Source organism: Rosa rugosa, chromosome 2 (genome assembly GCF_958449725.1).
Source record: "Rosa rugosa chromosome 2, drRosRugo1.1, whole genome shotgun sequence".
NCBI classification, from domain to species: Eukaryota; Viridiplantae; Streptophyta; class Magnoliopsida; order Rosales; family Rosaceae; genus Rosa; species Rosa rugosa.
In genome coordinates, this window is record NC_084821.1 from 33,125,526 (window position 1) to 33,152,115 (window position 26,590).

Consider the following 26,590-nt stretch of genomic DNA (forward strand, 5'->3'; position numbering starts at 1 on the left):
GATTAATAGGGTTAACTATGGTGCGTTCATCTAGTTAATTTAATTAAGGGAAGTAAAAATAACTTTGTATGCGTTCATCTATGTTCTTGATCGATTCTATGCCTTGCCATATTTTGATTCGTGATTTGATGTTTGAACTTTGCCAACGTGTTAGTAGTAGTTAATCCTATCTAATTTCGTTCCATCCACATATTTCTACTTGATTTTGTGTTTTGATGTGTCACATGTGCATATTTACTTAGTTGTTAAATTAAATAAAATCTTAAGTTTTCCCAATTTATTATCTTAAAAACCGAGCATGCAGTGTAAAATGGATAAAATACTCTCGATTACTAGTACTGATATCACAAAATGAATTCAAATTCTCTGTAAATCATTTAAAAATCCTTTCAAAACCTCTCATAAAGAAATTTCTCAAATCATACTGGAAATCTCAACTCAAAATCACTTTAGAAATCTCAATAAAAATACTCATTTAGTAAAATAGGCGATGACTAGAGGGAACTGCCGACTAGTCATCTCATGCCACCTGGAGGGTACTGCCGACCATTGACGCATCGGAGGTTACTGCCGACCGGAATACTAGGAGGTGATGGCTAGAGGTTATTGCCGACTTACCATTTCATTTCATTTGGAGGGTACTGCCATCTAGATAGTACTGCCGATCGGAACATATATTCTGGAAGGTACTACCAGCTAGAATATTGTCTGGAGGGTACTACCGACCAGACTATTACATGGAGGATACTATCAACCAGGTAATGCATACATGCGCTAACATAATCATCATCGTTCATAGTTACCTCCTCGAATAAACTGAACTCAATCTCATTAAAATATTAAACTCATGAAATCTCGATAACTCGTTTATACTCAAATACTTCAATATCACACTTAAATATCATGGTAAAAACGATATGATAAACCGATGGTCGAAAACAAATTATATAAAATCTCATTAATGCAACCGTACTCAAATACTCAAAAATCATTAATCCTCATAATATTTTCTTAATCAACCATTTTTCGAAAATCATTTCTCAATAACTCATAATTTAAATAGCTTGATAATTAATAAAAGCTCTTGGTAAGAAAATTCACTAATAATCTCATAAATGATAAATAAATCTCATAATAAAATAAAGGATTAAATTCAGTTTATGACAGGACCCGCCCCGAATTTCACCCTGAATTCCGAGGTGGCCCTGTGGGGCCCACCTTAGGAATAACTCTACCGAAAATTCGGCAGAGTCACCCCTAAAAATGGACTACCCAACCTGTAGAATTACAATCACACTTCTAACAATCATCCATAATATCCTGGAGCCACCCTGCTCCCCAAAATCCAACAACTCCACAATAAGCAACTGAAATCCGAAAATAACATATTCTTAATTACACCAAAGTATCTTCCAACCTTTACATTATTTATCCCCAACAGGTTATCAGAGCAATCTAAAAGAGGAAGAAGAAAATAACAATACAGGTAGGTTCAACAGATAACCTACAATGAAAACAACAGCAGCAGATGCTATGCCCCGAATCCTACTATGCCGAACCAGCTACTCTGCAGACTGGGCATTTGAAACCGAAGGGCCCAGGGGAAAAGCACATAAAACGTTAGCGTGAGTGGACGAAATAAATAAATAAATAATTGTAAAGAAAAGTGGGTTTGTGCTTTTCCACATTTATTCCTTTTAAAAACCCGATGCATGCAACATTTAAGAAAAACACATTTATCAACAAATCCAAGATTCTCGTGAAAACACACCAGCCCCGCTGGTTACGAAAATAACGGACTAGCCCCGCTAGTCAAGTCACGAAAAAGTATGGGGAAGAAGTTATCACCATACGAGAAGGGAGCCTCCCAGGCTCGGGTCGGAGTGTCCCACACTCTGGAGCATCCCATGCTCTGCTCTTACTCACCCACAAACACATAGTAAGCAGGGAGGAGTACTAATAGGCTAGCTAGCAATAAATATGACGACCCAGGTATGGCGGGTAAAAACCATTAAAATCCAGTAAATCTATAAGGCTTCCCCATGTCCCACGAATAAAGAAAACACGGGTACGATTCCCAACCGTACCCAAAAATTCTCGTAGAATCGTATAAATTAACAGCGTGTCCCACACGCTAAAGGAATAAGTAGATGGTCAATGAGGCATTCCCAATGCCAAAATCGAAAATCAATAAATAAACATGGAGATTTACTCCAACAAAATTCAATTGCAAATAAAGTCTCGAATCGACGAATATAAATATAATATAAATAATATAAATCCGGAAATCACATCAAAAACAATTCGTCGATAATCCACATCAAATATAAATTCGAATCCGAGCATAACAACTTAATAACCGAAACTCACAACCGGTATAAATCATAATACTTCACAAAAATCATCATTGGAAACAAATCCACGAGATAAATCGTAATCAAATTCCAAAATCAATTCATATGCTCGGAAAATAATAGGTTAATTAAATAGAAAATACTTTAGTAAATAAATGCATGCATCACTTATTTAAAAACAAAAGTCCACTCACAGTATACGGCTAGCGTGGTATCCAAGCGTAAGGATCCTCGTCGAGCGATGAGTCAGTATCTCGTCCTGTACACAATTGTATTCCGTAAACAACAATTCGATAAAACAATACGATTCTATAATGAATCCCGAAAACCCCACGTAAACTAGCAACTCCAACTCCTTTCGACTTCAAGCCAAACTTCACCATTTATATCAATCCATCGAATAAGGTATTCCATGACGGAATAAGGGAAATCCGAAGGCCGGATTCCCACAAATCAACAACCGAAACTCCACACTTTCAAAATTCACAAACAATTCCAAACTCCTCCAAAAATTACCAAACTTCATAAACAAGCTCTACTCAAATTATAGGATTTAATGGGCTAAAAATTGGAATTAAATGTCAGCCCTACGCGCCACCACGCGCCACCCACAGTGGCGGCGAGTGGGGCCCACGCGCCGGCGGCCACCACCTCCGATGGCCACCAAATTTGGACAGTAGCTTCTACTCAACAAAACTAACCATTCATTCAACTACAACATCTCACAATTTTACCTTTAAGAGCTCGGATTAAGCTGATGAAGTTTGCCCAGAAAATTGCTTCGGACCCAAAGATGTTCTTCGTCGATTCGGCCTCCACACAGCAAATTGGAATGCAAGGCCTTAGGGGAAATGATCTTCGTGGAAAACCCAAGCTTCGACGGCAAGATGGTGACCGGAGGTGGCCGGAATCGCCCGAAATCGGTAAAAACCACAAGTTGCTACAGTAACCTTCCCAGCTCAAAATCGAGCTCCTCCGGCCAAATTTCTGCAAAACACCACCACATATGCAACAAGGGGAAGGAGACGAGCTTGGGGATGCCCGGACTTCGTCGTGGGTCGGCCGGAGGGGGAAGAAATTGAAGGAAGAAAAACGGGCCGAAGGGAAGGAAAGGGTCGGGGGGAGAAGAAGAAAGAGTTACCGGGGGCTAGGTAGATTTTCCGAAAATGGAAATCTACCAACAGTAACTTCCATATATATATTAATTACCATGAACAGTAACTTCTACATTTTTGGCCATAACTCTCGCATACTAAGTCCGATTTTTACGCACCACATATGCACGCGCTCGGTTTAACATCCTCTACAACTTTCGTGAAGAAAATTTTCTCAAATTCTGACCCGAACAAAAAATCAACTTTTAGGGCCACTAAAAGTGCTGAAACGACAGTCAAAGTGAAAATAGTTGTCGTTTACCGTCCAAATGACCAGTAAACGGGTGAATTTGGGTTCGGGACGTAACAGTTTACCCCCCTGAGGTTTGGGGGTAACTTCATGTTAGTCCTTGTGTCACACCCCGAATTTTGAATACATAAATTCAAAATCCGAAACGCGAAACATAACAAGCACAAGAAAATACATAGAAAATTCTTCATTTAAATTAAGCGATAAAACAAACCGAGCTCACCAACATCAAATACGGACTCGTTCTTTAGAGTCACATATTAATGTACAAAGAGTTTACAAATTAAACTGATCGACAAATCAATAAGTAAACACACTCACTACACAGCAGAAGAATAAAACTAACGTACACTTCAACGTCCAAGCTACGACAGCAACCAACCCTCAGCTTCGATGACTGTTACTCCGACCTGCACAATAAACCCTACACCATGGAATAGTGCACCGGGTTGAAAAGACAAACCCAGTAAGCTTTTGCAAGCTCGTGTGAGTAAACTTAAATAACCACAAAAACGTCCTTTCCGACTCGAGGACAACAATCAACACAATGATTAGTTCGAACAAATAAATCCTTTTCTTTTTAAGAAACACATAGGTCACAACCGTGACAAAACCAATCATTCTAAATAAAAACCAGTAATCCCTGCATAGAAAATTAGTTCAGGAGATCACCCACTCACTCTAAAGCCAAGAAATCACCCTTTTAATTCCATTTAAAATTGCTCAACTCAAGAGTAATTACAGTAACCCAAAATCAACCCCACAATTCATTCGAACTCAAAGTCCCACATGGACGACAAAAGAAAGAACACTCGGAACTCTCTTTTACAAAACATGTACTCAAGAGCACGATCACACAAAGTTATCCCCCAAGCAGTACAATGTACTCACGAGCACGATAATGCAAAGTTATCCCCCAAGCAGTACATTGGCAGACAGACTAGAGCTCTAACTGTATTGTAACCTGTCACCTCGGCCAAGGTTCAAGTATACAATTTAATTGCCTGGATCACCAATGTGACAAAAGGTCCCTAGACCGAAACATTCAAAAAGTCCACTTGACTCGAAATGTCACAATCAACTCAAAATACTCTTTTAATACAATTTCATCAATCACTCACATGATGAATCGTACACCGTTACACTCAACTCAAAATACTCTTCAACACAATAAAATCAACACTTACATGATATATTGTATTCCCGTAAAGAGTAAATGCTCGAAATAATAATTCAATCAACTCTCAATCATTACTTCACCAATGTCACACCATCCAATATATATATTCCACGTGAATATATATATATACGTAGTCATTCACGCAGGAATGACTACTAATACCAACTATAGTTCATACGTATTAAAACCAAGAAATTCATTTTATACTTAAATTCATTTTTTTACCTGTGAGCCATAGCCCTATGAACCGTAGTCGATCAACTTCATATTATTTGAAACAAATCTTTATTTTCGAAAACGATTTACAATAATCAATCAATTTCGACAATTAAATAACTCGGTTTGTAAATGAACCACGTGAGATTTACTCACCTCTAAATCCAGCTGCGTCTTCTCTAACAGCCAAGATAAATTACCGGACGTACTGTCAATCACCTAAAGCAAGTACAACCTCGATTCAGCACAAGAATTAACAAAAACCATTTAATTCCGAAACTCCTGAAACACACTTAAAATCCGAAAGTGACGCCAATCGAGGTGAAACTTTATCCAAGACCACCCGAGGTCTCCGGAATACTGACACGATCAATATACCAAAGTTACAAGTCGATCGGACAGCCGAATCCTCACGGATTGAAAACCGATCGAACCGAAAACCCTAAAACTTTGAAAATTCATAACTTGCTCATACGATTTCCAAAAATTACAAACTATATATTGAAATGATCGTATCGATGTGTAGAATAAAAAGAGGAACATAAACTGTTTTTGGGGTGACCGGAAGTGGTCGGAAACCACCACCACAGTGGCAGCGCCGCCGCCCATCCAAAGTCAAAATTAGACAAAACTTCCAACACAAAAGATGTTCATCTCAACTCTAATTACAACTTTCATAACTAACACAAAGTCAAATTATGAGTCAATTGATCGAATTTTACCTCGCAAGGTTTGAAACCCGAAGATCCCTAGATTCCCAATCTTCAAAATTCGATCACCACGAGTTGAATCGTTGCAAGCCACCTTGGGTGAAAGCTTCTACATCCTCTGGGCTCCAAAAGCTCCCAAGAATCACCGGCTATGGTGGCCGGAATCGGAAGTTCCGATCTGGGCGATTTGCAGCGTCGTCGTCAAACTTCCCGGCCTTGCTGTGCCGTGCACGGGCCGACCCACGCCATGAAACTTCCCAGACTTCGAGATGGGACGTCAAACTTCCCGGCCTTGCTGCGCCATGCACGCCATGAAACTTCCCAGACTTGGAGATGGGACTGAGGCGAAGAGAATGGAAGAAACGATTCGTCGATTGGTGGCTGGAGGAATGAGAACGAGCTCGGCGAAATTGGCTGCTCGGGATAGCTCGGGAGAGAGGAGAGAGAAAAACTTTCCAAAAACGAAAATTCTGATATTTTCGGATTTTTTTTCCTATTTAACCAAAATGGAAACTTTTTCCGATTGCCATAACTTCTTCATACGAACTCTGATTCTCGCATTCTGTATGTCCACAAACTCGTATCAATGCGCTCTACCATATCCGTGAAGGAAGTTTTCACAAAATCCTAACGTATAAAAAGTCAATTTTCGCAACCCCCTAAATGACATTTTCTAAAAATTAATCGTCCGAAAATAATTCCACATCATCTCCGAACTTCGTACTTGTGCCCACAACCACAAAATAATTTCCGGAAAGTCATCGGAAATTAATATGAATTTTCGGGGTATTAAACCCTGTCCTCTCAATTTAATCAGTTTACCTCCCGAGCTGTTCAATTTTCCTCAACCGTGTCCAATGTCTCACTCTTCGTCCAATTCTTCCGTTAACTCTGATACTTTTGGGACTAAAATGGTCATTTCATAAAATTTATAAAAAAATAAAAGAGAAAAAAAACACAAAACCTCCCCCTCCGTTCCCCTCTCTCTCTCAGCTCTTCTTCTTCTTTTTCTGATCTTCTTCTTCTTCTCATAGCAATAACATAGAAACCAAAGACCCATCTCTGATTTCTTCTCAATTTTCACATCCCTCACCCCAAAATCAAATCTTTGGAATCACCCATTTCACAATGTCTACCGGAATCATGACCCGGTTCAAGGAAGCCGGCCAATCGACGATGGCGGTCTCGACCGCCCTCAGCCTCCCTTCAAGCCTCTTCTACACCTCGACCCGAGTCTTCCAGAACTTGACCCGGTTCTTCTTATTCTTCTTCTTCTTATTCAGATAATCACATGCCTAAACCAATAAATTATCGACGAGGTGGGAGCCGACGAAGCCGGCGCCACCAGTCACGACGATCCTGAGTCTGCACCTTGCCGAGGCCAGCAAGAACCTTACTGGCGTTGTTGCGGAGGTCGGTGGAGAAGGAGCCTCCAAGGTCCCTCCCTCTCTCTTCTATCCAAATGTAATTGCAATTTCGAATGTCAGGACCTGTTTGGTTCATCAGAAAATTAAAAATGGATTAAATCAGTGACTAGATTCTTGTTTAGCTGATTAGTATGGATGATTTTAGTTGTGGTTGGATCAATAATAATCATTGAGTAAGCTTGTAATTTTTTCGATGTTATGTCGGTTTTCTGGAAGGAGAATGAGCTAAACATGGTTGATATGCCGGGACATGCAGACTTTGGTGGTGAAGTATGCCACTAGACTGACTCATTTAGTATTGTTTTTCGATTCAATGCAAAATTTATGGATTTTGAGTAATCATTTCATTGGTTTTTCTGCAATGGATGGATATAGGTTGAGCGGGTTGTTGGTATGGTTGAAGGGGAAGTTTTAGTTGTTGATGTCGGGGAAGGTCCGCTAGCACAGACCAAGTTTGTGCTTGCCCAAGCCTTAAAATACAGGCTACGTCCTATTCTTCTTCTAAACAAAGTAGATCGGCCTGCAAGTACTTATTCTCGTCTTCAATTTGCAAAATGTGCAAATTAAACAATTGCATTAGTGGAAAGACTAATTAAGGAAAACATGTAGTGGACCTGTTTACCCAAATCATTGTAGCTGCAGCATGCTGGGTGAATTCCTTGAGTTGAAGAAGGGTTTGAGTTGTATGAGAAGATGAAGATTAATGGGGTTGTTCATAACATGCGTACTTATACTTGTTTGATCAGTGGCTGTTGCATCGATGAAAAAATAGTGCCTTGAACCTGTTCGATAAAATGCGTGAGAGGAATGGCCTACAATGTGGTCACAGACAACATCCTAATTGGTGGGTTGTGTCAAGAAATGAAGGTTTGGGAAGATGACATATACAATTGTAGTTGATGCCTTGGTTCGATCCAATGACATTGGGAAGAACTTTTCATGTGTTCTCTTCCTTTATATTGATAAAATTGAAGATAAATAAATTTTTTTTTTTTTTTCATTTAGGTTTGACAAGGGGTATTATAGGAATTTCACAATTTTGTATCCTGCCACGTCATCACTTAACGGAAGAATTGGACGGAGAATGAGACATTGGACACGGTTAAGGAAAATTGAACAGCTCGGGGGGTAAACTGATTAAATTGAGAGGACAGGGACTAACATGAAGTTACCCCCAAACCTTAGGGGGTAAACTAAATTTAATCCTAAAATAAATGCTTGAAAGTAGTACTGCATGCATAATTGATTTTTTTTTTTTAATCATGATCGTCCCTTTGTTTTTAATTTTCATCACCCGCTTACAAATCCTCCAATTATGACATCAAAGGTGAGTTGGCCCCGACATGAGGGCCCACTTCACAAACTTAAAAGGGCACAATGGACATTTAAACTCAATAATCTCAATAAATAAAATTAGTAAATAATAAATCCCATAATATATGGGTCTTGGATCAAATCGACGTTTTCTGTCGCCGCTTCTCTTCTCCTCCGCCAACGACCCTCATTCTCTTTTCTCCTATACCTGAAAATTGCCGAAACATTGTTCTCTTATCCGGGAGAAGGACCATCCGATCTTGGTGGTTGGAATCGTTGAGGGCGGAGACGATGCGGCAGAGCTGAGTTCCGGCGAGCTGGGCATGGACCAGGCCATGTTCGGTGAGCGGGATTTTGATGTCCGGGGTGGTAGTATAGGCGGCGATGGTTGTAAAGCAAGAAGACGAAGACGAAGAAGATGAAGATGAAGATCTCAGATTCATACTCGTCTTCCTCTCTATCACTCTTAGATTTGAGCAGTCCCAACTGACCCAGACCGACGATGATACTCGCCTCAAAAATCCCAACAACTCCCCCTATAAATTTTCCAAGGTAACCCATTTCTAAAGCTTTCATCTTTCTCTTCTGGGTTTCTTTCATTTTGGCTAAAATTTCAATCTTTGGTTCTGGCCTTTTTTTGTGCAGGTTTGCTCAGCTATGGAATCTGGGTTATGGACTTCTGTGGGCATGGCCAGTGGTTGAGTTGAGTTGACGGCATGTATGGCGCGTTGCTTCTTGGAAGTAGAGGAGAAATCTGATTTTAATGATTTGGGTGGCGAAGGTGAAGAGAAATCTAATTTTGATTGTTTGGGTGGTGGGAGGGATGCATCTGAAGAGTGCAGATAGTGGGTTTGGGGAGATTGGGAGAAGAAGGTGAGGAGAAAGAGAGTGTAGTCGGAGATTGGTTTTGATGATGAAGAGGATTGACAGCCGGAGGTGAGGTAGGAGAGGAAAGGAGGGTTGGGTTGCGTTCTTGGTGGCGGTTAAGCGGAGCTACGAAGGGATCTGGGTTTTTGGGGTTAGAGAAGGTTATGGGATTTTGGAGAGGAGGGGAGGGTAGTTTGAACATTTTGTCCAAATTGAGGGTGAAAGTCTGTAAAGTGGGCCCTCATGTCGGGGCCAACTCAGCTTGTAACGTTACAATTAGAGAATTTGGACGCGGGTGATGAAAATTGAAAGGACAAGGATAATCATGATTAAAAAAAAAGGTTAGGGACCAAACTGATGTTTGCCTCAAAGTTGGAGGAGGCAAACTGAATTTAGTCCCTCATTTTAAAATCAAATCTCTACTCACTTATTCCCTGCTATGATAGTCGTCCGACGAATTTCTCCTTGAGCTCGATCTATATGTCATCCTGAACAAATTGATAATAATGAAAAACGGATTTCAAGAATTGAAATTAAATTAATGAAAACAAAAGTGAAACCCCTAAACGATAATTTGTCAAAAGCTCAAAATCATGTCAGAATGAGTTCAAACTTCATAGGTTACGTTGGCTCCATAATTATTAAAATCTATCGAAAAATGGGATCGATCCAACGGTCGGATCTTCCCGAACTGAAACTCGAATTTCTGAAACTTCAAAAATTCCTTTCGATCCCAAAGTTCATCATATGGCAACCAAACTAAACCACATGTCTATAACGTCATGCTCTACCAGAATCACCAAATTAGAAACCCTAAAGTGGCCAGACGTGCCCCTAGCGCCACCACCTACGACCCCGAATTGGGTCATGAAATTTCATCACCATGATCCTCTCATCATCCCCAACAATTTTCTCAACTAACACAAAGTCTAATTTTAAGTGTAGAAGCCGGAATGTACCTCAAAAGGATTTGGGGCCAAAATCGCTCAAATCCGAAATTCGTCTTCCTCGGGTAGAACATTGCAAGACGAACAAAACCCAGTTAGTCTCAACATCCAATTTGGCCGAAATTGACCGAAATTTGGAAAATATGCCCGAAAAGCGTCGTACTTCTTTTCTTCGATTTGTGGTGTACGGTGAATGATACGATGCAAGGTATATATGGTTGGAAATATCGTTCCAAGACGAAGAGAATGTGACCGGTTTTACATCCTGAGGTGGCCAGAATCGTCGCCGGTAAGGTCGAGAAGGTTTGAAGCCGAAATTGAAAATTCTGGTTCTTGGGGATGACTTTCCACTTCTAGAAAGTTCCCAAGATGGCTGTTTCCGGAAAGGAAACTGCTGTTTATAGTATCAGAAATTTTCAGAAAAATTACAAAACTGCCGCTGACTTGAAACTCTTATAACTTCTTCGTTACAACTCGCATTTTAGTGTGCCGCATGTCCATGAATTTGGTTTAACATGCTCTACAACTTTACAGAAGGAAGTTTCCTCAAAAACTGAACTAAACAAAAAGTCAACTTTTGATCCCCTAAATGATCGAAACGAAGTTAAAAAGTGAAGATAATTGTCGTTTACCGTCCAAATGAATAGAAAACCTGTAAATTTGGGTATTGGGGTATAACAGTAACAACCTTGCAAGCTCTTAGCTTGAGAAGTTTGTACTCCACTTAATTTCTCCTTTGGCTTTTTAGTGCGAAACTCGTTAATTTTATCATTGTTTAATGTTTCATCACCCTTCTCCATATAAGTATAGATAAACTCAACCTCATGTCTCGCCTGCAATTTTATGGGATGAATCTTCGGGAGAGTCTGAAGAAGAGTCTCATAGTCCAAAGTTGCTTTGCTCTCATCAAACCAAAAACTAGTTGAATTGATATCAAAATGAGCACATAGATAATGCCAAGAGGTTCCTTGACAGGACCTGCCCCGAAATCCACCCTGAAATCCGAGGTGGCCCTTTGGCGCCCACCTTAGTAATAATCTACTAAAAATTAGGTAGAGTCACCCCTAAAATGGACTACCCAAAACTTGTAGAAATACATTCACACTTCTAACAAACCATCCTTATTATTCTAGAACCGCCCTGCTCCCCAACTCACAACTCTACAATTAACAACTGAAAACCGAATAATACAACATAATCCAAATACACATGTGTAACTCCCAAACTTTACAACATTTGTCCCACAGGTTATCAGAGCAATCTACAAGACGAAAAAGAAATCAATATACAAGTAGGTTTAATAAATAACCTACAATAATGAAAACAACAGCAACAGATGCTATGCCCCGAATCCTACTATGCCGAAACAGCTACTCTGCAGACTGGGCGAATGAAACCGAAAGGCCCAGGGGGAAAGTACATAAAAACGTTAGCGTGAGTGGACAAAAATAAGTAATTGTAAAGAAAAAAGAGTGTTATACTTTCCCACATTTATTCCTTTAAAAGCTCGATTCATGCAACAATTAAAGAAAATAATCCGAATGATAATCAGCTCAAGAAAATTGACTAAGCCCGCTGGTCACAAACAACCAAGTAAAAAGAATGAAACTCCGATGCTCAAGAAAATAAGACCAGCCCCGCTGGTTAAACAAAACCACACTAGCCCCGCTAGTCAATAACAGTAGTGTATGGGGAAAAAGTTATCACCATACGAGTAAGGGAGCCTCCCAGACTCTTGAGCATCCCATGCTCTGCTCAACTCACCCACAAACACAGAGTAAGCGAGGAGGAGTACTAATAGGCTAGCTAGCAATAATATAAATATGACGACCCAGGTATGATGGATTAAAATCATGCGAAAAATCAAAAATCAGTAAGGCTTCCCCAATATCGCAAATGAAAACATGAGTACAATTCCCAACCGTACTCGGAAAATATCATGAGAAAACAAATGAATCAACGACATGTCCCACACGCCAAGATATTCTCGAATCCATAAACCAATAAAAGAGAAATGACGGATAGATATAATTCCATCGGAAAAAATCATATTTTCGGAAATCCTCCAGAAATCACAAAATCGACTAATAAAGATATACTTAATTCCGGAAATCATATCAGAAAATAACTCGTTGAAAATCATCATAAGTCATAAATCCAAGTCCGAGCATTGCAAACTCATATCCAAAAATCATGATGGAAAACCAATCAATAAACCAAATTAAAATCCGAAACCAATTCATTTCTTAAATCAATTTATAATCCGAGATCAAAATATATGCTCGATAATTGAAACGATAAATGAGTAAATCAATAATTAGGAAAATATTTACATGTATCATTTAAATCAAAGGTCCACTCACAGTATACAGCTAATGTGGCCAAGTGTAAGGATCCTCGTCGAGCGATGGGTCAGTACCTCGTCCTGTACAAAATTATATTCCGTAAACAACAAATCGACAATTAATTACGATTCTAAAACGAAACCCGAAAACCCCACGTAAACCCAACATCTCTATTTCTTTCCGAGTTCAACCCAAACTTCACCACTAATATCAATCCGTCGATTAAAGTATTCCATAGCGGGAACAAGGGAAATCCAAAGGTCAGATTTCCATAAATCGACATCCGAAACTCCAAATTTCATAAATTCATAATCGATATCAAACTTCTCCAATTTCCACCAAATCATATTTACAAAACCTACAACTCATACAAGATTTAACTGGCTAAAAACAGGAAATATAATTCTACCCTACGCGCCTCCACGCGCCCCCCCCCCCCACAGTAGCGTGTAGGGCCCACGCGCTGCCGGCCAACTCCACTTTCGGCCACCAAATTCTAGCCACATATTCACAACAACAATACAAACAATTTTCTCAACTACACCTAAGCCTATCTATAACTTGAATTGTCGGAATTAGGCCAGAAAAGAAGACCCAGAATTTCTTCAAACCCTAGAATCGGGTTTCCTTCAATCCTCTCTCCATGGTGCAAATTGAGGCAAGAAACTTGGGGGAAAAGGTTTTATGGCTCAAGGGGCTCCTATTGGACCTGGTTTCATTACCGGAGATGGACGGAATCGGGAGAAATCGCCAGAAAACATCAACTGGTACAGTATACTTCACGCTTCAATTCGTGCTTCTCCGCCCAAATCGCCGTGACCCATGACCACAGGAGTGTAGGGGAGGAGGAGACGAGTCGACCGCCACCGGGGGCTCGCCGTTTGGTGGCCGGACGACAGCAAATCGAAGAAGAAAAAGAAGGAGGGCGACGCAGAGAGAGAGAGAGAGAGAGAGAGAGAGAGCGAAAGAGTTACCCGAGGTGGGTTTCCGGTTTTGGAAACCTACTACAGTAACTTTCCATATATATAGAAAGTTACCATGAACAGTAACTCAACCTTTTCGCTTATAACTTTCGTATACGAACTCCAATTTTTATGTACCACGTATGCATGGACTCGGTTTAATGTCCTCTACGATTTTCATGAAGGAAATTTTCTCAAAAACTTATCCGAACAAAATGTCAACTTTTAGGGCCACTAAAAGTATCGAATAAAGTAAAAGGTGAAAATAATTGTCGTTTACCGTCCAAATGACTAGTAAACCGGTAAATTTAGGTTCAAGACGTAACATTCCTCATTTTCCAAATCACGTCAACATACTTCACATTGCTCTTGTTCCTTTATCAATGAGACTTTTTCCTGAACTTGGGATGGCCTGGACAACGTCAATAGCATTCACCACAATCGAGCCCACACAAGAAAACTTACATTTTAGGGAGTGTGAGTCACAATTCCTATTTTACAATCCACACTATTTTTTTCTTTTTTAGTAACTTAAATTTTCCCTTTATTAACTTAAGTTTTTTCTTTTTATAAAAAGGGGAAATTACTATTCACACCCTGTACTTTGGGGTGTGTCGACAGTTTAGTCCCTAACATTTTAATTTTAACAGATAACTCCCTAAACATTCAAATTTCACACAATTTGGTCCAAAATGACCATTTTACCCCTCCCTTCCTCTTCTTCTTCTTTTTTTTTTCTTTTAATTCTTCTCTCTCTTTTTTATTTTTCTGCTTCTCTCTCACTCTCTCTCTCGGCTCAGAAAAGACGTCTCTGCTCTCTCTCCTCGGAACTTGATCGCCTCTATGTCATAAGCCCTGGCTGCCTCCTCCTCCGTCTGGAACAGCCCAAGCCAAACCCGAACCACGTGACGCAGTTCACAAATCTCCGCCGCCCATTTTCTCCCTGGTCCCTATTGCACTCCCCTGTACTTCCAGTTTCAACTACATTCATTGAGATCAAAATCACAGTTCACCTTCAAGTTAACATAGCATGCATCACATTCAGCACTACCGAAATAAGATAATATTGCAACAATTTCAACACCACCAACTCGCACTACATGTCACCCCTTTCACTTCCCCCATTCCTTCAGCAACTGAAAGCCAGTCACAAAAATTAAATCCCACAACCAAGATCAAACGTAAAAACAACCCACGATCGAACAATCCGTAAATTACTAAACCCAGAGGAAAAAAAATCACAAATTAAGACAGATAGAGCAAGAAATCAAAAACAGCATATACCATTTTCTCCATAACCACAGGATTGGGCGACCCATCGAGAAATTTCTGCTACGACTGAACCAAGACCTCTCTTCGCTTGTTGAACTTCGTGCTTGTTCTTTCTGACCCGGATTCATCGGGCCAACCCTCAAATCCCCAATTCCGTATAATCAACTTCCCTTCTCTCTCCAAGTCTAATTCAGTTGATAATTCATCCATGAATTCATAAATCGAAATCGATATCAAGTCTTACCTGCAAAACCAAACAAATCAAACTCAATCCTCTTTTCTCTCTGTTTGCAGAAGCCAGATGTCTGTCTCTCATGTCTCTCTCTGCATGCTCTCCTTTATCTTCTGGGACCACATCGCCGCCGCCACAGCTTCCGCGGCTCCATCCTCGCCGCCCAAGACCCCGTTGCAGTGCCGTCATAAGATGGAGAAGCTTCGCAAGCAGTACCGTGCTGAGAAGCAACGGGCTTCTAGGTACCCGGGTCAGTCTTCCTCCTCGTCATGGGCTTTGTTTCATCTCATGGATGAAATGGAGTCCGACCCGGATCGGGGATTGGATAATGGTGGTGAGTTTGGAGGTGGGTTTTCGTTAAAGGCTCTTAATTTGATGAAATTTGATGGAAATGGAGGGTGGAATGGTTGGATTGGCGGCAGGACGACGAGGGAGGCTCAGGTGAGTTGGCGAGAGAGAGAGAGAGAGAGGAGAGCAGAGCTCTCGTTCTGAGCCGAGAGAAAAGCAAAAAAAATAACAAAAAGAGAGAGAGAAGAAAAAAAAAAGTGAGGGGTAAAATGGTCATTTTGGATCAAATTGTGTGAAATTTGAATGTTTGGGGAGTTATCTGTTAAAATTAAAATGTTAAGGACTAAACTGTCGACGCACCCAAAGTACAGGGTGTGAATAGTAATTTCCCCTTATAAAAATTTCAACTAAAAATTGAAAGAACAAGTTTGGATTGTAAATTGAGGAGTGTAGATTTCACTCCCCTAAATTTCTTCATCCTATTAAGTTACTTAATTGTAAATTATTTTTTGCAAAAAATTTATTACATATGATAGTAAACAGAAAAGCAATTTCCGTGCAATGAGAACTTCCATTGCCCTGCTCCGTTTAGCTAACATTCTGATGATATCTCATGATTGTACCTCTCTGAGATCTTTCCATGGAGCAATTTATGCTTAGATTTTATTAGTCATTGTTAATGTCTAAAAGTTCGACGGTAGCCAAACCTTTGTTAACGCTGATCCGGTGGGCGGATCGATACTTGTAATGTTCCCAAAGCTTCCTCTACCTGTCAAGTAAAATACAAAGGGCGTCAGAGGGAGACCGCGCTGGGCGGTCTTCGACTCTCTGATACGCTCAAAGCAAGCGCATAATTTAACCCTGAAAAGATCGTTAGTAGTATAAGCAAATAGGGATCGTTCTATTCCGGGGATTGAGGGTACACCTGTCATTGTCAAACAATTAAACAATTAAAATTAAAACAAAGTATAATATTCACAAATGTATTCACAAAATATAAACATTTTACACGAAAAGGGGGGATTTTGTTTTTGGTTTTTTCGAAAATGAAACTAAGTTAACAAAAACAATTAAAATGCAAAAACATAAAAATACGAATGGAATGAAGGAACAAAGATCAAAACCGAAACTTATGATTAAAATTGATTCAAACCCTAATATTGTTCATCTAAGTCATGAGAAAGGAGTTGATCATGTGAAACATTCGAAAGCAAATGAATTCCCATTTTTTACTTTTCAATGCTAATTAACCTAAGCGAAAGCACCTAGATTAATCCTATCAAACATGCAATCAAACCCTAGAAAGCTAGTCAATCATGTCATGTTTAACGCATTACACATAGAGAAAGGCTATCAACTCAAGTGTACAACTTAGTATGGAAAAGTCCACCTAATTGCAATTCTCTTTAATTAAATTCGATCTTTGTACAAAACCTTTACTACTTTGATTCAAGTTTACACAAAACGAAAAGTCGATTTCATGTTCTTAAACCTAGCACCATTCATATCGAAACCCTAAGTGTTTGCAACCACATAAGATTAAAATACAAAAGTTATCTATAACGCAAATTTAATTAAACAAACCCACATAAGCAACTCTCGAATCACAATATATGAATCTGAAAATTCTCAATTAATCATAAAAATTCCAGAAATAATACTTTGTTCAAACATATATGTCAACTAGTTCATAACCAACGAAATTCAAAGCAAAGGTTACAAAGGAGAATAGGATTACACCGTGGATGAAGATGAGATGGATGATTCACGTTGTGGATTCTTGAAACTCGAAAGCAAGCTTCAAGGATGGCTATGGATGGAAGTGCTCACGGCTTCTCTTCTTCTTCTTTGGCCTTGCTTGAACTCGTGGAGATGACTAAACGTGAAACTAGAGGATGGAAAGGAAAATGGAAAGGAAATGGAGAGACAAAGAAAATGGAATGGATGAAGGAATGTTCTTTCTTCTTTGTTGTAGCCTCTATTTATAGGCTACCAAGCAAAACTATTTGGATTTAAACAAATGATGATATGTTAGGTTTGAGCATTTAAACATTAATGGAATTTATTAGGTTTGAATATTTAAACACTAATGGAATTTGTTAGGTTTGAATATTTAAACACTAATGGAATTTGTTAGGTTTGAGTCACTTTCTACTCATTTTTCCTTCAATTAATTCTCCACCAAGACTTCAGATTTTGCCCGTGACTTCTTCATATGAAATGATCCATCATGAGTGTAGATCATTCTGTAAAATTTTCAGAATTTATCTCCATGTGTTTGGGCCGGAATTTCTGCTGGACTCCTTACAGGTCCAGTTTTCCAGTTTTGCTTCTGCAGAAAATTGGGCTGACTGTTTGAAGGCCTTCCACTTCTTTTTGGCTCTTGCACTCTTCATAAGAAATGTTTCTTAGGATGTCTAGAATGGATCTGGAAGGTTTCAGCTCATTTGAAGTTCATTTGGTCAGGTGGTCGCTCCTTCTTCCTTGCTTGGCTTGGTTTCTCCTAGCCGGAGTAGGAAAATGTGTAAAGTTGACCTTTTTAGTGCATTTCCATTTTTCTCCATCATTTTATGGACCTAACACTTATTTCATCATCATCTACTCCAATGTACCTAAAAATAAAAATTGAATTAAAAATCGATTCGTTAAGGAATTAACTAAGCAAAATGTGAGGAATTAACTATTAAAATACCACATTAAAATGCTCCTATCAAATTCCCCCACACTTAGCTTTTGCTAGTCCCTTAGCAAAAGCTAAGTGTGGGGGAATTAGCAAAATCAAAAACTAACAAACCAAAAAGACTATGACACAAAACAAAGAAACCAACGAAAAAATTGACTAAGTATGGAAACAAAAACACAAAGACTCAAAGAAACCAAAAACGTAAAACACAAAGCAAAACACAAAGAAAAAAAAAAAAAAAAAAAAAACGTCACACATAAAAGAGTAAATTCAAAGACAAAGACCATGATGTTGACATCACAAAGACCTCTATTGCCCTTTAACATATTGTCTCAGAAATCTCATACTTTCAAGACACCAAGATTAGCACTTAACCAAGAATCACATCATCAAGATATTCAAGAGGTAATTACAAAATATAATCCACATATAAGCATGTAAGACTTGGGAGTAAACAATGGTGGTGAGTGGAGCTCAACATATTTCAAACAAGTCATGATTCAAACCTCACATGGATATATCACTCTTTCTTCTCTAAGATTCAAGGCTCATGCTTAAAAGCTTATAATCACTCAATTATATGTGAGAGAAAATATTTTGAGGCAATCAAATAGCTCACATATATAAGAAACAAAAAGCACTTTGTGAATATAATTTTTTTTTTTTTTTTAAAAGATCTCATGAAAGATATCAACTACTTGCACGAATGGACCCAAGCCATATGTTCAACTCTTGTAACTCATCTCCACATCAAAGGCTGTCCCATCTTAAGGATCAAGAAGGTCTTCTCAAAGGTTGTAATGGGGCTAAGGCTCAAGGTTTTAAGAAATGAAAGGGTAAGGAATTTTAACAAAGTATCCTAAAAACCTAGCAGAGCTCATGTTGATGTAGAGAGACTTCTAGAAATCCACCAAGGCATAACGTCATACTCATGAGGCTTTATAAAAGGGCTTAATGTCTTCATCTTCATTCTAAACTCCCTTTGATTCTAGTGAATTGGACAAAGACCAAATTTTTCGATAGTGGGCCTTCAATTCAAAACAATCTCCAAACTCACCAAGTATGGGGGACTAAAATCCATAAACATTCTTTTTTTTTTATATTTTTTTATTTTTATTTTTTTTAATTTTTTTATGGACAAGTCTACCCCCACACTTGAATTTTCACCTCTTCTTAATCCTTGTCACCATCATGTAGTAAGTCTCAAAAGATAGCTCCACTAAGTTTTTAGAACAAAGGGTAGGATTATAACTATACTAAGGTTCAGGGGTTAAGGATTTTTAGGGTGATGAAAGAAAAGGCTTAATGTAGGCTCAAAGGGGTTTATCTAAGGGGGTCCCACGACGGGCACAAATAGGGACACAGGCTTATTTGGCAATGGTGGTAGTTCCTAGGTGCCTCTATCCTTTCCAGAATCAGAGCCATGTATTGACAAAACGTCTTAACAAGCACAAGAGCGAATTCTAGCATTCTCTAGTCCATTAAACTTAATCTATGGCATGTAATCAATCAAGATGAAAGAATAATGAGATCAACAGAATCATCGCCAAGAAAATAAGAGTATAATTCATTTTTTTTTCCATTAATCACTCAACAAAGAAAGGGCACATGGCTCAAATTCTCACAAGGGTTATTATGAATCATAACTTATCATCCACATGTTCATATTCTGTACCAAAGTTACGCATGCACCATATCTACTACACATTCATATGCTTTTCATAAATCATAATTAACCAAAGAATATCATCAAATATTATCCCAATCTTGTGATCCTCTTTTAGCCTTAATTTCAGAGATATAAGCTCATCCTAGACAGTTAAAAGGGCATCCTATGACTCAAAAATAAAAACAAAGGACTAAGACTCAATAAATAAAATCAACGAAATTTTTTTAATTTTTGACATTTTTCGATTTTTTTGTATTTTCCAATATATCTGACTCAAAATAAAAGACTCAAATATAAATCCCTTCCCCCACACTTAAATATTGCATTGTCCTCAATGTAATCAATCATAAGCATGCAATGAAACAAATAAGCATAGATAGAAGACATTTATGAAAATAAATCCTAAAATAAAAACAAAAGAGAAAAAAATAAAAAATAAAAAGAGATAGGGAAAGAGAAAGCAAATCTGTGTAGGTAGACTCCTTCACAGCTACTTCTGAATTGGGTTGCCTCCCAAGCAGCGCTTGAGTTTAACGTCTTTCAGCCAGACAGAATAGAAATTAGAAAGTTAGTAACTATAATTAACTAAGAAATACAAAATATACAATTTGGGAGATATTTTTTTTTTTATTTTTTTTATTATTATTTTTTTATTTATTTATTTTTGTTTTTTTTTTTTGTAAAAAGCTGAATTTAATAAGACTGAATGAATGCATTTTATTTTATTATTTTTTTATTTTTTATTTTTTATTTTTTTTATTTTTTATTTTTTATTATTATTATTATTATTTTTTAAAATATAGGACTCAAAATGAAAGACAAAAATATTTATAGGATTCAAAATGAAAGACAAAAATATAAATCCCTTCCCCCACACTTAAATATTGCATTATCCTCAATGTAATCAATTAAAAGCATGCAATGAAATAAGTAAGCATATAGGGATGGAATTTACGAAAATAACTACTAAAACAAAAAGAAAATGGAGGAGTAAAAGGGGAAGAGAAAGCAAATCTGATTATATTCTGAATTGGGTTGCCTCCCAAGCAGCGCTTGTATTTTACGTCTTGCAGCCAGACGGTACCTACATTAAATAAAGTTAGTAACTTAATATTAACAAAGAAATACAAAAAAAAAAAAAAATAATAAACAAGTAACTATGAATTACAAACTACAAGTATAATTAACAAGTATTTTGTACATAAGACACAAGTTAAGTACACAAGTGAGTATAAAACGTAAAAAGTATTTTTACAAGTATAAAGTGTGAAACAACAAAATAATTTACACGTAAAGAGTATGCACAAGTATTTCTTTTGTTATAAACATTATTGATATCAAATCTAATTCCAAGCGGTAAATCAAGTGGACGTGCGGCCCAAGTATAGTCGTCTAGACACAAAGTCCCTCCTACATCCGTTGGGCAACCTTACTGAAATGGCCAGGTAGGGGAGGGTGAACACGAGAGGAAAAATCCATTTTGGCATGAGCTAAGCCCATTTATAAGCACTTCTGGATTCAAAAACCCGTCATGAACGTTGTCCCCTTCCTAGACACCATCTCACATAGGATATTCTTACTAGGATGTAAAAGGTCCTAAGTGTGTTAGACAGTTCAATGAATGTTAATAAAGGCCGCCCTCAACCATAAGGGACCTGAACTAGGTACCAATAAGGGGTTTAGGCCAATATTAATAAACACGACTTCACCTATTCCTTCTTTAATTTACAACTCACAATTAAACTCGTATTCAACAATAAAAAAAAACAACCTAGTTAATTTAAACTAAGTATCAAACAGTTTATATACAACAATTATAAACAAAAACAAGTGATTTTTCAATTCCCCGGCAACGGCGCCAAAAATTGATACGCTCAAAGCAAGCGCATAATTTAACCCTGAAAAGATCGTTAGTAGTATAAGCAAATAGGGATCGTTCTATTCCGGGGATTGAGGGTACACCTGTCATTGTCAAACAATTAAACAATTAAAATTAAAACAAAGTATAATATTCACAAATGTATTCACAAAATATAAACATTTTACACGAAAAGGGGGGATTTTGTTTTTGGTTTTTTCGAAAATGAAACTAAGTTAACAAAAACAATTAAAATGCAAAAACATAAAAATACGAATGGAATGAAGGAACAAAGATCAAAACCGAAACTTATGATTAAAATTGATTCAAACCCTAATATTGTTCATCTAAGTCATGAGAAAGGAGTTGATCATGTGAAACATTCGAAAGCAAATGAATTCCCATTTTTTACTTTTCAATGCTAATTAACCTAAGCGAAAGCACCTAGATTAATCCTATCAAACATGCAATCAAACCCTAGAAAGCTAGTCAATCATGTCATGTTTAACGCATTACACATAGAGAAAGGCTATCAACTCAAGTGTACAACTTAGTATGGAAAAGTCCACCTAATTGCAATTCTCTTTAATTAAATTCGATCTTTGTACAAAACCTTTACTACTTTGATTCAAGTTTACACAAAACGAAAAGTCGATTTCATGTTCTTAAACCTAGCACCATTCATATCGAAACCCTAAGTGTTTGCAACCACATAAGATTAAAATACAAAAGTTATCTATAACGCAAATTTAATTAAACAAACCCACATAAGCAACTCTCGAATCACAATATATGAATCTGAAAATTCTCAATTAATCATAAAAATTCCAGAAATAATACTTTGTTCAAACATATATGTCAACTAGTTCATAACCAACGAAATTCAAAGCAAAGGTTACAAAGGAGAATAGGATTACACCGTGGATGAAGATGAGATGGATGATTCACGTTGTGGATTCTTGAAACTCGAAAGCAAGCTTCAAGGATGGCTATGGATGGAAGTGCTCACGGCTTCTCTTCTTCTTCTTTGGCCTTGCTTGAACTCGTGGAGATGACTAAACGTGAAACTAGAGGATGGAAAGGAAAATGGAAAGGAAATGGAGAGACAAAGAAAATGGAATGGATGAAGGAATGTTCTTTCTTCTTTGTTGTAGCCTCTATTTATAGGCTACCAAGCAAAACTATTTGGATTTAAACAAATGATGATATGTTAGGTTTGAGCATTTAAACATTAATGGAATTTATTAGGTTTGAATATTTAAACACTAATGGAATTTGTTAGGTTTGAATATTTAAACACTAATGGAATTTGTTAGGTTTGAGTCACTTTCTACTCATTTTTCCTTCAATTAATTCTCCACCAAGACTTCAGATTTTGCCCGTGACTTCTTCATATGAAATGATCCATCATGAGTGTAGATCATTCTGTAAAATTTTCAGAATTTATCTCCATGTGTTTGGGCCGGAATTTCTGCTGGACTCCTTACAGGTCCAGTTTTCCAGTTTTGCTTCTGCAGAAAATTGGGCTGACTGTTTGAAGGCCTTCCACTTCTTTTTGGCTCTTGCACTCTTCATAAGAAATGTTTCTTAGGATGTCTAGAATGGATCTGGAAGGTTTCAGCTCATTTGAAGTTCATTTGGTCAGGTGGTCGCTCCTTCTTCCTTGCTTGGCTTGGTTTCTCCTAGCCGGAGTAGGAAAATGTGTAAAGTTGACCTTTTTAGTGCATTTCCATTTTTCTCCATCATTTTATGGACCTAACACTTATTTCATCATCATCTACTCCAATGTACCTAAAAATAAAAATTGAATTAAAAATCGATTCGTTAAGGAATTAACTAAGCAAAATGTGAGGAATTAACTATTAAAATACCACATTAAAATGCTCCTATCACTCTCCGATGCCTAAGTTAGTCAATGTATTTATGTTGACAAAGTAACAATAGGTAAGTATTGAATGCCTCATTAATGAGGAGAGAGGAGAGAACCTTTTATAGGTGAGGAAGAGGAGGTTCTTCTCTTTGTTTTCGATGTGGGACTGAAATGTTTCAGTTCCCAGCTCTGGGAGCTACTGATGCCATTTTGGCACGGCGCGTGGTGGCGTGTCGGCGGTGATCTGGGGGTGATCCGACGCTGAGGTTGTAGCCCGCCTTGCGGTGTACCTGTATGTCATTCCCTTGGTTGGAATTAGTACCTTTAGCGGTACAATGAGCGTGGCCCATTATAGCTAATTATGCTTGCAAATGTACATGTATGTACAGTCATATTCACCTCATCATCCTAATAAAGTATATCAAGTGAGTTAACAAGAGGCTTCAAAAGCTGGAATTGGTATCAATCAAAAGGAGATTTTCTCTCACCCTAGTTTCTCTCCCCTAGTTCCTCTCCCAAAACCCTAGCACAGCAACTTTGCCGCTCTCCCCTACCAGACCAGATCCATCAGTTTTCTTCCTCATTCATGGCCTCCATTGACGCCGTCACTGCTAGCTTCGCTGCCTCCTTGGCTCTTGCCGAGGGTGGTAAAGCCCTGGACCTTGGAAAGATGAGTGGAGGCCCTGTGCGCAAATCCTCCCAATCTTTTCTCCTTGGAAAACCTCTTACTCGCAGACCTGTGGACTCTGTTGCCTTCAAATCTCACTTCCTCTGAACATGGATGGTGGAAAGGGACTTTAAGGTACAGGAAAGGGAGGATAATATTTTCTTATTCTCTTTTGAATCAATCTGAAACCGGAATAAGGTTCTTAGAGGAGGAATTTGGTGTTTTGATCATGCTTCGGTCTGTCTAGAGGAGTACGATGGAGTCCTACCTATTGCTGAGGCTTCAATGAAACATGTTCGTATCTGGATTCGAGTTTCGGGCATCCCGCCGCTGTATGAGGAACCTGATAATTTTACTCTCATTAGGAACCTTTTGGGAGGTTTTCTGGATTATGACAAGAAAGAATTCCGGAAAGAAGTTATTTGCATCTTCTTCTTGCATGATATCTCCAAACCTATTCTCTTTTAGCGCAGAATTTTCTTGGTGGAAGGAATTGAGCCTGTTTTGAAATTTCAGTTTGAACACCTCAAGGGTAGATGCTCTCAATGTGGCCTGATTACTCATTCTGAGGCTAAGTGTGAGGACCCTAATGCGGCAATCTCTACTCCTAGGGTTTTGCACTTGGCGGCCCCTCTACTCCTAGGGTTCTTTTTCTTTGTCTTTTCCTGCTTTAATAAAGAAAAAGAAGCCTGCCATTTGCAGAAGGGAGAGATCAGTTTTAGGTTTGGATTCTTCTGCTAGTACCGTGCAAAGTATGGCTGAGGAGGAGACACTGCAGCCAATGACGAATATGGATGAGGTGGAGGTTTCTGGATCGGCCTTCATGGAGGGTGGTTCGAAATCCATCCTTCCTACTGAAGCTGTGCAGATGGAATCTAAGGTTTACAAGAAGAGAAGCAGGAATGGAGGTTGTACCCCCTCCCCAAAGAAGTTTAAAACTATCCTGGGTGGTAAGCTTCTTACTCTTCAAGCAGATGCTTTGGGTTTGGTGGAAACTGACAAAGAGAGTGAGCAAGGCATCCTGAATAAGAAGGTTGGCAAGCCTCTGGGGAGTAAGAATAAGAATCCTCATCCTCAGAAGATGGTGAGTAGGACTCCCTTGCGTGTTACTTACCCTACTACTGATACTGTTCAGGAGATTAGGCCTACAGAGAAGGGCAAAGGTAAGCTCTAGGCTTCCTTTCTTTGGTACCTAGCAGTTGAAGCTTCAATATGTTGCTATTTAAGTTTAGTTGCTCTAATTGTACACCAATTGAGGTCTTTAGGCAATTACGGTTACTCTAGCAAGGATTTAGGTAGTGTTGGATTTGCCTTAATTGGCTAGGTCAAAAGTTGTGCTTATTTTGTTCAACAGTGAGGGTTACCCGTCATGTGTTTGGTAGCTTAGACCATCTAGGTTTTTATTTGGTATAAGACAACATATGATGTAAGTGTCTTCTGGCCATGTATAAATTAATGAAATTATCTCTTTCTCTCAAAAAAAAAAAAGAAGAAGAAGCAATTTTCATGCAGTCCATTGAACAAAATAAGTTCTAGAAAAGAAAAAAGGAAGAAGAAGAAAAAAAAAAGTAAGTTGGTGGTCTAGATGGGAAACAAATCCTTTAGAACGACCTTAAGAGGGCAATTGAATATAGGATCTAATTAACATTTTATTCAATATTTTCCTCTTAACACAAACTCTCATGTGTGTAAAGTTAACTTTGTAGCAAAAAACTAATCTCTCTCGACCTAGCTCTGCTAGGGTTTACTCGAAGACTGCCGTTTTTGACAAAATCTCATCACCATGGATGGTGATGTATCTGCAACTAGGTGGGCAGGGCACTGGCACCTCTTTTCTGGTTGGCGTGAGGGTAGCGGTGGCGGGGTTCGTCGACCTTCTTCCCTATCTCTGGGTCTTTGGTTGTTCATTGCTTTCACTGTCGTGGTCGCTGGGCGGGTGATGACTCCTGCATCGTCTCAGGTTCTAATTTCTCTTGATGACAGTTTAGTGTTGGATTGCTTCGTTCTTGGAAGTGATGGTGGCTTTTTGGTTGGTAGAATGGTGGACAAGGATGATGGCGATCCCAACATCTTTACGGACGAGGGTTGTCTCTCAGTGGACAATGGTGGTGCTTGGTGGCCGAGGGGTCTCTCAGTTCACTTCCCAGATCACTGTTTTTCTGGTTTTGGAGGCTTGTGTAAGAGTTTCTGTGATGGCGAAGGTTCTCCCGACGGAAGCTACTGTGGCGGCGGTCAAGGTAGAGGCGGCAGCTGGGAGGTAACCTTGATGGAGGCTTCTAGGGTTTATGCAACCTTGGATTGTTGAATTCCATATTGGTTATTGGG

The 26,590-nt window shown here is 38.6% G+C and overlaps 1 long non-coding RNA gene across 1 annotated transcript; it reads right to left on the minus strand.

Moving 5' to 3' along the window:
- Nucleotides 1-1,213: 1,213 nt before the first annotated feature.
- On the minus strand, nt 1,214-3,246 carry LOC133729957 (uncharacterized). The gene is made up of 3 exons (XR_009856562.1): nt 3,089-3,246; nt 2,549-2,613; nt 1,214-1,574 (listed from the first exon to the last, which is right to left on the minus strand). It is a non-coding gene; the product is annotated as an uncharacterized LOC133729957 (long non-coding RNA).
- Nucleotides 3,247-26,590: the final 23,344 nt, after the last annotated feature.